General features: G+C 56.1%; 1 long non-coding RNA gene across 1 annotated transcript; it reads right to left on the bottom strand.

Moving 5' to 3' along the window:
- Positions 1-5,376: 5,376 nt before the first annotated feature.
- On the bottom strand, positions 5,377-8,942 carry LOC116455220. The gene is made up of 2 exons (XR_004244344.1): positions 8,736-8,942; positions 5,377-8,650 (listed from the first exon to the last, which is right to left on the bottom strand). It is a non-coding gene; the product is annotated as an uncharacterized LOC116455220 (long non-coding RNA).
- Positions 8,943-9,927: the final 985 nt, after the last annotated feature.

Here is a 9,927-nt window from a genome sequence, read left to right as displayed (position 1 = left end):
AGAGGCCACAGTGGCTCAGCGCTGTACAAGCAAATTATTTAGGCCAGTTTATCCCCGGCCAAAATAATTTACAATCCCAGTTTCCAGGCTGAGACAAGAGGCAGAGAGAAACCTCAGCCAGCGCTGCCAGCACCAATCCCAGCAGGAACAGCAGAACGCCCCGGTCAGCGCCGGCGCCGGCGCACCCAGCCAAGCTGATGAATATGATAATCCCAAATATGATAATTTTCGGTAATAAAAAGCACTTCAGGATTTTTTTTTTTTTTTTTTCTTTCCCCCAGATCAGTATAAATCATATAAAACCTCGTGGCAGCGAGGTTCTCGTTCTGGGCGTTCCCCTGGCAGCCGGGGCTGGGCGAGGAGCCGGGGCTGCTCCGTGTGTCTGGCAGCTCCCGGGCGCCCGTGGGTGCTGAGCCGGGGTGGGAGCGGGGCTGCAGCGGCTCGGATGAATCACGGCACATTTCCCAATCCCTGCCGTGCTTGGAAGAGCAGCCACGCCAGGCAGGGCTGGCAGACACACACGGGCAGTGGGATGTGCCCTCCCACCCGCGGGCAGCTCCAAGCCAGGCCCGGGGCTCTGTGCACACCTTGCGGAGGGCACGGGGAGCAGGGATGCTCCCGGGCACGGGCTGCTGCTGGCCCAGCACGGGGCTGAACAGGCTGCTCGGGAATGCCTGAACAGATTCTTTCCCCGTTTGTTCATTTCCCAATTGGAAAATGTTGCTTTGTTACATTACAAGGTTGGCGGAACTTTTAATGGGAGGTTTTTGTGTGTACCCAGGGTGCAACTCCAGGGAGCCGGGAGCTGACAGCAGGAGGGACAAGCAGCACTGCGGGACAGCCAGAAACTCTGCACCAGCATCAGCTGGGCTGCAGGAGACTGGGACTCTGCGGGACTGTCTTCTGGGGAATCAAACAGGGCTGTGCAGGGGAATTCCTGTCAGCTCGGGGGAGTGCCCAGCAGCCCACAGGTACCAACAGCTCTGCACTGAGTCTTTCTCATTTAATTGAAAACAAAAAAAGCCAAATCCTGGATCTGCATTTCAGTGCAGAACCCTAAAAATGTAAATTGAAATCTTTTCTGATCAGCTCTAAGCAGAAATACTGTTCCCCCCAGCACACCCAAACCCTTCTCCCCACTCAGAGCAACCTGCCAGCCCTGGACATGGGCCTGTCTCTCTCAGGGCTGTGTCCCGGCCTTCACCAGGACTTTCAGTTTTTATTTAAAACATCCCACCACGCTCAGTTGGACATTTAAATGAAACCCATGCTGTTCCCCCTGTGCCTGCAGGAGTTGTTCCTCAGGTAAATCCAAGACACTGAAGTTTGATTTCTGACACGGAAACTAAAAGAAACCCCAGAGCATTCACTCCTGGTGTCTGATAAAACAGAACTAAGTTGTTATAGCTGAAGGGATATATTTTCTGCCTAAATATTTAAATAGGTAATTAATATCCATCCCTTTGGTGGGAAAAGAGTTGTTTGCCAGAGTTTCCTAGACTGAACAGGACAAATAAACTTACCAGGGTTTGGAAAACAGAGGCTTAAATCTCTTTATTTCACACTAAACATTTTGTGACGCTGCTCATGAGGAGCAGTCGCCTCCGAGTGCGAACGTTGTCCCGGAGGAAATAAAACCAGCAGGGATTTCTGGCACAGCCCCGCTGCGGGGCTTTAACCAGAGCCTGGCACGGGCCACGCTCAGCGAGCCGGGAGGGAGGGAGGGAGGTGCCGGGGGTTCGATCTTTAACCAGGGAGCCGCAGCCCTGCCCTGCAGAGGTTTGAGTCAGCGGCAAAGCAATTTGCAGCAGGGAGCAGAGTTAAGCCGTGCTGGGCAGCTGGGGCCGGAGCCAGGGCCGGCAGGCGGGGACGCTGCTGTCACTGTCACTGTCACCGTCACTGTCACCGTCACCCCCCGCGCCCCTGGCTTATGCAAGAACGGGCACCGAGTGCCCCCGGCCCCGCTGCGGCCACCCGGGCACCGAGCCCCTCTCCATTCACCGCCTCCTGTGCCCACGGGAGACGGGAAACCTGGGAAAAGCAGAAGTGTGGCTGTAATTGGGATTAATCTATTTTTAGCAGGCTGTCTGCTGCCCTGTCCACGCTCCAGCTGAGCTGTTTAATTCTGTCCAGCTCGACTCTTTCTGCAGTGGCACCCAGGACTGATTTTTCTTTTATTACAAACCTTGAATTTGTTTGGGTTTTGGTTTGGTTGGGTTTTTTTTTTCATTCCATTGTTATTTTTTGTTTTGTTTTTCCAAAAACCCTTCCCTCCCCCCCTCCCCCCCCCCCCAATAACTGGAAAATCCACACTAAAGTAATACAAAGGTTGCTGTATTAAAAAAAAATAAAAAAAGAGAAGGAAAAAAAAAGTTATACAACGTTTACTATCGTTATTATTCATTTTACTATGGAGTTTGGAAACCTCGTCATAGATCAGGAATGTGTTGTACCCTGCGCTGCACAAACAGCACAGAAGGAAAATTGCCTCTTACAAGCGATATTGGATAAAAACACGCAGTGATACCGAAAGGATTTTTGTTAAATAGCAGCAGGACAAGATGTTAAAGCCATCTCTGAGCGCCTCTCCATTCACTGGCCCCGCATTTAAATACCTGCCGAGCGTTCCCTTAACCTATTATGAGGTATTTGCAAAGGGAACTTCAAGATTAGCGCTTCGGAAACCACCCTGGAACACGGCTGGACCGACATCAAGAGACTCCTCCGGCCGCGCTGCCCGGCCCGGCAATGTTCGCCTTTTCCAAATACTCCTGGCCCGCGCCAGAGCGGCCCTGGGGACGCCCTGGCCAGGGGAGCGGTGCCTTTAGCAGAGCATGGGGCGGCGTGGGGGCTGGTTGGGGTTTTCCTCCCGTGGGCGGTCCGCGGCCTCGGGATTGGGAAGATGCTCCGCAGGGAAAACCAGGCTGCCCTGCCAAAGCTCCCCCTGCAAACCCAGCCCGGGGCCGGTTCTGCTCGGGGCACGGGCAGGGCGAGCTTGAATCCTGCCCACCGCACCTCTGGCCCCGCCCGGGGCTGGGGTGACTCACGGAGCTCCGGGTGCTGAGCCGGAGCGTGGCTATTTCCGTGCTCCCCCTGCAATCCCCGCTCCTCCGGCTGCGCTGTCAGGCACCTCAGCACCCCCGCCGCCTCTATTCTTAGCAGCTAATAGCTGAAATAATTCCTTTTGTCTCCGCGCTGCCGGCTCCTTGGATCGGGAGCTGAGTGAAAGCTGCCCCCACAGCCGCTCCCAGGGCTGCAGGAGCGGCCGGGGGTCCCGGGGGTGAGCGCAGTGCCCTGTGCCAGCCAGGAGTTCTGGCGAGGGCTGAGGATCCCAAATACCCCGACCCCGACTTCAACACAGGCCATTAAGCTGTGCTTTGAAGCAGCTGGGATGTTAATGTGGTGCCGCCACCTCTTTGAAAAGGATCCTGGCTCTTCCAGCTGGGAGTTTCCTAGACTTCACCGGAAAAATTCCATGTTTTCAGGGGGAGGGCCAGGTTTTCACCTTCAGGCTCCCATTTCAGTGCCTGCTCTGTGGCGTGGGCTCGGTTTGCACCGAGAATGCGAACGCTCCATGCAAATGTGGCTCCCCAATGCCAGCACAGCCGTGCCAACACATCCCCGACAGTGCCCGGGAACGATCCCACACCTCTGGCAGTGGCGGCTTCTGATCTCGACACCAGCTGCTCCTCACAATTCCCTTGAACCACCTCCCAAAGAGGACTGTGGATCCCCCACCCCGCTCTTTGGGGACTGTCAGCTGTGCACACCCAAACAGATGCACGGAATCGGCTTTAAAACTGTTTGGGAAGGGGTTTATTGCTCTTTATCTGCCTGCTGCTCTTCCTCCTGCTGCTTGGGGCCCCAGGGAGAGCAACAGAGTGTTCCAAGTGGGACAGGGTGCCCAGAGCAGCTGTGGCTGCCCCTGGATCCCTGGCAGTGTCCAAGGCCAGGCTGGACGGGGCTTGGAGCAGCCTGGGACAGTGGGAGGTGTCCCTGCCCATGGCAGGAGTGGGACTGGATGGGCTTTAGGGTCCCTTCCAACTCAAACCAGTCTGTGATTCTATGGGCTGGTGAAGAAAGGACTCACTGGCCATTTCTCTAGAATGCACTAAAGAAGCTTGTCTGGAAAACAATAAACCTTCTGGAAAAAACTAAACCTAAATGTTTGTTGTGACTCTGCACCTCACCGAGGTTCTGTTTGGTAAGGATGAGGTATCACTGACAAACTCAACAAGACCTACCCCACATCAGCACTTGAAAAACATGTTATTCTGAATTTTAAAGCAGCTTTTAGGCCTCTGGGTTGGTAAAGTGAAGAAACTTTTCCACTGCCCTGTCCACCTTTGCCCGATTCTTTGCTCCTTCCATTCGTGCCCAGCCACTCCCGAGGGGATGTGCCAAGACACCCCTTCTGTGGCTCCCGAGGTCGAGGGGTTACAGATTTACAGCTGCCCAGACTTGCTCCGTCCCGGGCAGGAATTCGTTTGGCATCAACGAGGCCTTTGGATTATTTATCTCAGCCTTTCAGTTAAACAGGAACATGCCCTGATTTTAACAATCGTGCTTCCTGAGCTGGGGGAAGGTGTGGCCGATGGCATTTAAACCGAAACCTGAGCCAAGGCTTCCCCGGCAGGAAGCTGGAAGTGCGGGCAGGACCACGAGGGTTTCCTTCAGCACTCAAAACACCCAGGGCCTTCCTCAGGTTATTTTAGCACCCCCAGCAGCAATAATGATGTGCACGAGGGCGAGACTTGGGCAATGTCAGACTCCATATGTTGTTGCTATTAAGGTCATCGTAGCGTGAGAGCAGAAAATCGACGGGAGATGCTGGAGAACTGAGGATGAGCCTTTAGGTACAGCCTGGCACAGAAGCAGAGCAAGCCCAAACTTCCTCTGGAAGCTGAGGAAACGCTCCCTGGTGGTGCTGAGGGAACTTTTTTTCGTGGTGCTGAGGGAACTGTCAATGACAGCCTGGAGGGTCAATCCCCTCCCTCCCTCCTCAAAAAATTGTATTTTCCCCCAGACATCCAGCCCAAACCATCCCGGTTGCAAGTTGTGAAATCTTGTTAATATCTAGCACAATAAAAACTCTTTATTTTATTAATCAGCACTGTAAGCACTCGGGGCCCAGCTGTGATCAGCCATGGGGTCACCCCCAGTTTTGGAAGGGATTCCAACCCTGCACTGATCTCCCCTGCCTCCCTCTGACCACAGCCATGGATTATTCCCACTTCCCAAGCCTGCTTTCTAGCCCAGGACTTTGCACCCTCATAGGCAGCTCTTACAAAACCAAACCTCTGCCTCCTACTTTCAAAGTCTGGAATGAAAAGAAAAAAAGCTAAGAAAAAAAAAAACCAAACCAGTACCAACACATGGAAATGGGCTCCAGTTAAACCAGAGAAGCAGCCTAGATTTTTATTGTGGAACCATGGCCTCTATTTCCTTACAGAAAATGTCAAATCCTGCCCAAGAGTGTCAGAAGATGACTTTATGTTTTAGGCCTCATCACTCAGTTCAGAGGGCCAAAGTTTTCCCAAGATTTCTTACATAGCAGATTGTTTCCCAGTGCAGACAGCTCTGAGTTCTTCTTGGGAGCCTGAGTGCCACCAGCAAGTACTCAGAGCCAGGTAAAGATAGAAACATTCCAGGGCTGCTGATTTTCAAACGAAAGCAAACCATAAAATAAACGCCACAATTCCCCTGAAAGCCACCAGAACAAGTCACTTGAAATAAATCAAAGCTGGCTTCACCTTCTTAATGCACCACAGGCCTGACAAAAGCGGTGTGAGCTGAAAGCATCAGTGAACTGCCCCATTTCTGAGGCTCTGAGTGTTTCATCTGGCTCTGGTGTTTCATCTCGCTCTGTCATGTTCGGAGCTCCGTGGATCTTGAGCTGGCCTCTGCCTGCCTGCACAGTGTGCTGCAAACCACCGGGGAAAAGCGGGAACGCGGAAAATCCGCCCTGGCCCTGCGTGCTGGGGCTCCTGGGAGAACTGGGGGTGACCACAGCAGCGCAGGCAGCTCCACATCTCAGCTCACCCCGGCCTGCCTGGGCGGGGATGACTCATTTCAGGAGCCTGTGCTCGCTTCGAGCCATTAAGGAAGGAGTTAATCCCTGCAGCTTTGGCCACAGAGTGGATGTGTAAGGCCTGAAGTCCCATGGGCTCGATTGCATAAGAAACCATGTATTGTGGCATTTAGTTGATCATGCACTACTTCTTCTGGTCACATGGAGGCTTGATTTCCCCTTGCATCAGCTACTACAGACTTTACATTTGTCGTACTGGTGTCTGTTCGGTTACCGGGGTCATCCCCTTCACCCCACAGCAGAGCCTGTGCTGCTCACCCAGCCCTGATCCACGGGATCTCACTCTGTTTTTTGTAGGATCCTATCAGAGGAACCGGGCGCTTGTAATTTTTCTCATTTGTGTCGGTGCGTAACAGGTGTCATTTTCAGTGTAGTACAGACAAATCCCAAAATAGCTCAGGCTCTTCAGACGCGGCGAGGAGAAAAAACCGTGGTTACTTCAGCTTTGGTTGTAGTGAAAAACCCAACGCTCGCAGCCGGCTCTGAAGTCGGAATTAAAATGGCAGACGGAGGTGGGGAGCAGGGATCTCTCTGCATTCCGTGCTTCCTGACGGACTGCTCCTCGCTGCTCCGTGTGTGCACATGAACTCCCTCACACAGCGCTGCCTCCCCATCAGCTTCCCTGATTCCCAGGAGCTGCACCTACCACGGATCCTCCTCCACACTTCCCGGTGCCGGCAGAGCTCTGCTTCCCCTGCCGGCTGCCGGGGCTGGCCGGAGGCACCGGAGTTAATCGAGGGATTTGGGGGGCAGAGGCAAGGAGAGAGCGTGCAGCTGCAAAAGGCTCCTTGCCTGGGGATGATGCCTGCTGTGCTGAAATGCAGAGCTGCTTGTGGACTGTCTTTGTCAGGGATTATTGGATTCTGGTGACTCCAGGAACGCAGTTATTAGTTCCCCTGCCTACGCCGAGCGTTTTGAATCTGTGTGTGTGATAACACTTATTAATACTGCTCAGATTAAGAAGATCCTATGGCTTTCCAGCACTTTCAGCACCTTACCTCACACCAGGCATCTGCCCAGCAGCTGAACCACGCTCAGATCAATGTCCTGTGGCCAGCAGAGCAGGGGCTTGTGGGGCCAGCAGTAGCCTCATGCCCAGAAGTCCTGTGTTTGTTCACAGCAGCAGCTCCTCTTAAGCTGCCTTGTGCTCCAGGGGATCTGTCTGCTGAGGATTTGCAGGACGTGGGCCTAAAATATTTTATTTCAGGAAGTCAAGCAGTGGTTCCTGTCACCGAAACAGTTAATCAGAAAGCACCAACTCTCTACTGCAACGTGTGTGTGCGTGCGTGTGTTTTTGTTTTTTAGAGCCAGCAAGATTTGCTTTGGTTTCTTTAAAGCAGAAAACACCAGAAAAGTTGGCTGTGGTTTCAGCTGCTATCGCTTGAGATTTGTACTGCTGACTACCAATCCTAAAAGAGTTAACCTGGCAAGTATGACTCAGAAGCAGAGAAGTGGATGCGAGGCTGAGAGCCGGGGAGGAAGTGCAGAAACAGAGGTGAGGAACAGAATAATTGCCAAAAAAAGGTGCAGAGTCCAGGAGCGACGTTCCCTCCGATCTGCCTGGCCCTGGCACCGCTGGCACGGGCTCCCTGGAAAGCTGCAGTTCCGCTCTTATAACACAAGGAGCAGGCTGGAGAATTTAGAGCTGCGTCACAGAGCTCAGCGAGAGAGTGAGAGAGCAAGCTCCGTCGATAGGTCTACCAGCAACAGCCCTGCTGCAGCAAGAGGGGAGAGAGGCAGCAAGAGAGGCAGAGAGGGCTCCAGGAAGAGAAGTGGCACCAACACCACGGACTGGGCTCCTGCCACCATCCACTGTCATTTGCACCTTGTTCTCGGGCTCGCTTGGTGTAGGAGGCTTCGCCCATTGACGATGCTGGAGACCCGGCGCGCTTAATCCCGCGGGGAGGGAGAGTGGGCAGACACCGAAAGGGTTAACGGGAAGGAAATTTCTGGAACCTTCTCTTCTGCGGCGCTCCAGAGCGAGCGGAGGGCTGAGGACTGCGCAGATGGTGCACGGGCACAGCTCTTCGGTCCGGTTCGTCTCCCTCACGTACGTACCCTTTGATCAGGATGGGGCTGGAGCTGCAGCTACGTATTTGGATTATTTGCAGGGCGTCCCTCTCCCCCGGCGTCCGTAAGTTCGGATCCCAAAGTGCCTTTATTATTATTTTGGCTGGGTAGGATTGCTCTGTTCTGCGTCAGAGCTGTTTTCTCAATGGAGCGACGGCACAGGTTGTACTAATGTCACTCTTGCCGGCATTGCTGTACTGCAGAGGAGGGTAGTAGTCGTGGGGGAGAGATGACAACTTTGCAAAGACTGCTGTTTTCCTGGTTTGTCTGGGCTTTTTATCCCCCCCCATGTCCCCGGAGGCTGGCATGTCGGCGAGGGGTTGGTGCAGGGGTTAACAGGCACCCTGCGATTCAGAGCTCCGAGGTTTGTCACTGCGTAGTTCGCAAAGTGGCAAACGGTGACGCAGTGATCATTGCAGGGCACGTCGTCCAGTTTTTAAAAGCACTGGGGACAGGTAGACGGGTGCCTTCCAGACGCTTCCACACCAGCTGAAAGGGGTTAAAGATGAGTCGAGCCGGGAAGCGAGCATTTAGGGATTAAATGTCATCATTTTGGCGTTGGAAAGTTGTTTACCTTGCTCTCTCGGTGTCTCCATGCTGGCAGGCGGCCAGCTCACATGTGATAGTCTTCCCTGGACTGCTGCATCATTAACGAGAGCCAGCGCGGGCTCCCATTGGCCGCGGCGGGCGCAGCGCCGGGGCCGCGCCGCCATTGGGCGCGCCGGGGATGGCAGGTGGAGCGCCCGAGCCCATTGGCCGCGCGGGGGGCAGCGCAGCGCAGCGCCGGGCCGGGCCGGGCCGAGCCGGGCCGAGGGGAGCCGAGCCGGGCCGAGGGGAGCCGAGCCGGGCCGAGGGGAGCTGGGCCGAGCCGAGCGGAGCCGGGCGGAGGGGAGCCGGGCCGGGCCGGGCCGGGCCGGGCGGAGGGGAGCCGGGCCGGGCCGGGCCGGGCGGAGGGGAGCCGGGCCGGGCCGGGCCGGGCCGGGCAGAGGGGAGGGGAGCCGGGCCGGGCCGGGCCGGGCCGGGCCGGGCAGAGGGGAGGGGAGCCGGGCCGGGCCGGGCCGAGCAGAGGGGAGGGGAGCCGAGCCGAGCCGAGCCGAGCCGGGCCAAGCGGAGGGGAGCCGAGCGGAGCGGAGCGGAGCCGGGCCGAGCCGAGCGGAGGGGAGCCGAGCCGAGCCGAGCCCGCGGCGGGCACCAGCTGCTGCCTGCTCCCTACTCCCTGCTCCCTATTCCCTGCCTGCTCCCTGTTCCCTGCCTGCTCCCTGCTCCTCATTCCCTGCCTGCTCCCTGTTCCCTGCCTGCTCCCTGCTCCTCATTCCCTGCCTGTTCCCTGTTCCCTGCTCCTCATTCCCTGCCCGCTCCCTGTTCACTCCCTGTTCCCAATTCCCTGCCCGCTCCCTGCTCCCTGCCTGCTTGTGTCAACCAGAGCAGCCGAGCGGTGCGGCAGGCACCGGCTGCTGCCCTGCTCCCTATTCCCTGCCTGCTTCCTATTCCCTGCCTGCTTGTGTCAACCAGAGGGGCCGTCTGGCACAGCCAGCACCGTGCTTCTGCCCACTGCTCCCTGCCTGTCCCCTGCTCCCTGCCTGTTCCCTGCCCTGCTCCCTGCCCGCTCCCTGCCTGTCCCCTGCTCCCTGCCTGTCCCCTGCTCTCTGCCTGTTCTCTGCCCTGCTCCCTGCCTGCTCCCTGCCTGTCCCCTGCTCGCTGCCCGCAGGTGTCAAATGGGAGCGTTCATCCAGCGCTGCAAGCACAGGTGGCTGCCCCTGCCCTGC

The sequence above is a fragment of the Corvus moneduloides genome, chromosome 24 (assembly GCF_009650955.1).
Source record: "Corvus moneduloides isolate bCorMon1 chromosome 24, bCorMon1.pri, whole genome shotgun sequence".
NCBI lineage: Eukaryota > Metazoa > Chordata > Aves > Passeriformes > Corvidae > Corvus > Corvus moneduloides.
The sequence above is the reverse complement of the archived record's forward strand: the minus strand, read 5'-3'. Positions and strand labels throughout refer to the sequence as shown.